The sequence below is a fragment of the Habropoda laboriosa genome, unplaced genomic scaffold, assembly GCF_001263275.1.
Source record: "Habropoda laboriosa isolate 0110345459 unplaced genomic scaffold, ASM126327v1 scaffold88, whole genome shotgun sequence".
Taxonomy (NCBI): domain Eukaryota; kingdom Metazoa; phylum Arthropoda; class Insecta; order Hymenoptera; family Apidae; genus Habropoda; species Habropoda laboriosa.
In genome coordinates, this window is record NW_017100219.1 from 1,657,397 (window position 1) to 1,662,143 (window position 4,747).

Genomic DNA, 4,747 nt, shown 5'->3' on the forward strand with positions numbered 1-4,747 from the left:
TTGGGCGAACCGGTGGACGCCCACCGATCTGTCCAACCTAGCGTTCGTCGTCGCCCACGCCGCTACACAAGCCCTTCCGCCTTCGCCGCCGAGCCAAGCCGAGCCAAGCACGCCACGCTCTTTGTCCTTTCCGCGGACCGGATCGATTAATTCCCGAATCGGATGTCGATGTCGGATGCCGGCTACGCTCCGGAATCGCCGATTCCTACGATTAGCCTGCCTCGATACTTCCAATACTCACATCTATTCTGCCACCGTTTCTGGATTCAGGTACAGCGAGGTTTCTCGAGTCTTCTGCCGCCTTGTGGATCGAGCATGATTACGTATGGAGGATTGTCTGGTGGAGATCGAGGCAGATTTTCGGTTTAGGTTCTTTTGGAGTTTTTGGGGAAAGGTGAGAGTTGGGTTTTACTTATTTTTCGTTCTTCTATTTGTTCGAGCAAGATGGCATTCTTAGTCTTACGTTCTTTGTTAGCTTTCGGATATTTACTGTGGGGAAGAATATTTGGGTTTGAGGGAGACTGTTGTTTTCTCTGTACGGTCACTCATTTACCTAATGCATAGAATTTATTAATTCATTTGTGCAATTCACGAATTAAATATCGCTGTCGACTGAAAGTCGGGCAACACCAGAATGCAGCAGAAGTGATTTTTATGCCAGCGTTGTTTTGTTCAGTGCACAGCGAGTATTTAGGTTTTGTTTTAAACGTGTCATAGGGAAAGGTTTTCCACGAATTTTCGTCATCCATCGTGATTTGGGTTTTGGAGAATTTTTTATTCTTGCATCTCGGTATTGCGAAGTTTGTAATTAGGTACGTTCAAGATGTCCTTCGTTAATTTCTACTTCTTTTCGCGCAAACTTCGAATTTTAATGTTCAAAGTAATTTCCTTTATTTCGGATGACCATTCTTCTATTTATTGGGTAACCGACGAATTCCCTCTCTAAAAAAACATGGCGGTTTTCAACTGACAAAGTCGCGAAGACTTTGTAAAGAGAGGCACCGAATTACTTTGTAAAATTAAAACAAATAAAATAAATTTCTCAAAAGTTACTATTTTCTCTGCGCATTTAAAGACCACCGTTCACTTAACAGCACAACGTCTGTACAAATCAACTTTATTTTTCTGACGAAACGGTATCGAATTAGAGGAAAAGGTTTCCAAGAGTTTCGTTGTCTTCTTGAAGGAAGCTGGACCTATTTTCCACTCGTTAATCCCCGCATTGCAAAGTTTACAATCGTGTTCAATCGAGATGTCGTTATTCGTCTCACTCCCTTTACCAATTTCTACACATTTCCCTTTACCTTCCCTGGACTTGTCGTCCACGTAACAGCACAATTCTCCACCGCAGAATCAGCACACAGTCTCACCTAAAATCGTCCCCTAATCTGCAAAATATTCACACCGAGAATTTCCCCGCTATCGAGGCGCTACAAAAGAGTGTCAATGTTACGCTCCTATAGTTAACTAGTCGCGTTCATATCTAACACGTTCATGTCAGCCCGATATCGTTCGTACTCATAAGTGGGCGACATCCTTAATTCCTCCACAATTCCCACGATTCTACTTCTCCCAGGTCACCTCGTCAAAGTCAACATCCTTCTCAAGAAATAGAGATACCGTTGTCTTCCTGTTCGATTCGTCATGAAGTTTCCCATTCACGTCCCGCGAACATATACAACAGAACAGCAGCGTGCTCGGTGCAACGAACCCGCCTCCTTATTTTTCGTCCTCTTCCGTTAATTACCAATTGGCATAAATATACTCGAGGCGAACGAACGTCGTTCATGGGAAAATCGTAGCGGATATGGTGGAAACGCGGAACGTTCGCGTGGCAAACACGATCGTTTCCTGTTCCCTCCGCCCTCTTCGTTCGACTACTCCGTGTAGATTCGATAAATTCTAGCCACCGTTTAACCACTTTTTCCACCAGTTACACAAGGTGTCAGCTTCACCAAGTAGAACCCATAACATCTTCGTAACAAAGTGAACAAACGAAATATTAAATACCTACCGTGGAGGAGAAATAGAGAAAACCGTTTCGACGAGTTGTTCCGAGAACACTTTGCATCCCAGTAGTAGCGATGCTTAAGAACCGAGGAGAAACAATTTGCCAGGGCAATTCCTCGGGCTTACCGCGGAGGAACTCACGCGAAGATTTCTCGAGGCGGTGTCCCCGCTAAACTTGGATCATCAATTTCATTTGGTTGCGTGCACAGCTTCTCTCCGAGAAAGAGACGAAAACTGCAGGTATCTGGAGCTCGAGTCGAGGTATCTTTGCATGATAATGTCGCGTTCTCGAGCTGTCTTCGCGTGCAGTTTCCACAACACTCGGCGAACAATCCGTGGAATTCGGTCGGCGAATCGGACAAAGGACGTTGAGGAGGAAGGTGAAGAATAATCCGGCGGTTGCGCGAGAAAACGAGCTGGGATTCGCGGTGAAGACACGGATCAGCTGGTATTTTTGGCGCGTTAAGAGGCCGCGGAAGTTTGTTTCACGAGCGCGAGTCACGCGCGCAAATCGAAGCGACGTGAAGACAAAGGAAAGGCCACGATGCAAATTCTTTTCACGTGGCTCCTCGCGTGCTCTCTCTGGTACATACCGAGCAGATCGATTCTACGTTACCCCTCAGGAAGAGGCTCGCGAAGTATCGATCTCGAAAACGTTGTGCCTTTCTGCCTCCGTCGTCGCTGCGCCGCGATAGTTGTAAATAATAGCTGCATCGCCTATAGCGAGCGCAAACGTTCGAGAAACCCTCCTCTCTCGAGATTTCGAACGAATTTTACTTCGAAACTCTTCTCTCTCTCTTGCTCCGAGCGTAAGTAATTATGCACGCGTAATCGCGACGTGAGTGTGGAAGTATAATCGATGAGAACTTCGCGCCACGAGACTGTAACACGGTTTAACCCTTTGACGGTCTAATATAATTACGAATTCATATTTTACACGTATCTTTTTAGTAATTACGTCGTGTGTGATTATTTCTAAAGCACAGTGTACATAATTTTCCAACTTTCTTCCAAAAAGTCCCTCTTGAGTAAAATCTCGCTATTTAACGCACTGCCCGAGTCTCACTCGGGACAAACCGTCGAAGGGTTAATTTAATAAACAGAATTTCACAATAACCAACTTTCCAGTCGTGGTTGAAAATTTGCGGAGTATTAAAATCTTCCGCAACGCAAAGGGTTAAGTCTCGAACGACCTTGGCTAAAAAAATTCCCTCTGTACGAAAGAAAAAAAGAACGGAGCTTGAAAACTAAGGGTAAACCAGTCTGTTTGAGCGAATATATGATTATTAGTGTAGAGGTGGTGTTTACAACATTTAGTTTGCCTTAAAGATTTTTCAGGATTCGATACACTTTGGTAAAAAAGAAGTATTTTACCGAAAATGTGTGATAAAATTAATAGAGCTGATAGATAGTTCGTGGAGTAATTTCTGTTGTTTGGTATAATGGCGGAGGGACGCGTGAAACGATAGCTAAATAGGTAAGTTAGCAGTGTTCATTCCGCTCAAAAAAATCCTGTTGTTGTGGCCCGCTCGTTTTCGGCCCCTTTGCTCGCACCCTCCTGAATCCGCTAAACGATGCGGTCACAGTAATTTAGCCATCGACCGCTAATCTACCTCTTTGCTTCCCCCGAGGGCTTAAAGTCGAACGACCGTAAGTCGAAGCGAAAGAATAGCGGTTTCTTGCTAACTACGTGAACTTCATTCCCTTCGGGAAAAAAGAAGAGAAAAAAGAGAAGAACAGTTGAACGGTGCACGTTTCTATCGTGTCCAAATAGAACGAGACGTTTCTATTGCACGAAACGTCGTCGAATTATGGCTGATCGAGCAGCTCGTAGATAATCGAAGAAGGATACAGTAGCTGTTCTAAACGCGACTAAACGAGGAAATATGGTTCATCGCGATGATCATCGTCTCGTTAACGAGATTAGCCTCTCCCTTAGTTTGTTTGGACAGCTGAATAAAGCAATTTCCATATCGAGACGTGTCGGTTGGAATATAATGAAGTCGTTGACCCCGTTCGAATAACCACCTCTTCCTATATCCTCTCTTTCTACCATACCTCTACCTAAGTCTCGAAGAAGGGTATCGTTCCCAGACGAAAGAAACTCGCTCGCAGACGGCAGATCCTTTTCCAAGAAAACCTAACTATCCTGTCGTGCTCTATAGCGAAATGTATCTCGAACGAGCCGATCGAACTCAGGTAAAAATCACGCGAGGTCCGTCCGAAAAACCGCGATTAGAGCCGAACACGAGGAGCTCGTGACTAATTCAATTAAGGACGCGTTCCTTTTTCACGCAATGCGCCACGCGACCTGCGCGTCGTGTCCTTTCCTCTGGCCGCGGGAACCACGCGAGCTACGAACGAGGTAGGAAGAGAAGAAAGGTGAATACGAAAGAAAGCCCAGGAGGAGAAAAAGAAGAGAAGAAAGAAGAAGAAGAAATATATATATTACAACGATTACTCGAGGCCACACGGGGGGCCCCGTCGCGGCACACATCGCATGAACGAGGATTTATCGTGAACACTTTGCATGGTCGTCGAGCGGGCTCCACCACCGCTTGCAGAAACTCCGTCCACGAGCACCACTATTACTACTATTACTAGCTCAGGCTACACGGCTGGAAAAGGGCGACGGTGATAAATCATGCGACAGGAATGATTCGGCTAAATTGCTGCTCGCACGTATCCGCGCTCGAAACTGCCCCTCGCTCGTCGATTCCCTGGCCTCGCTAGAGAG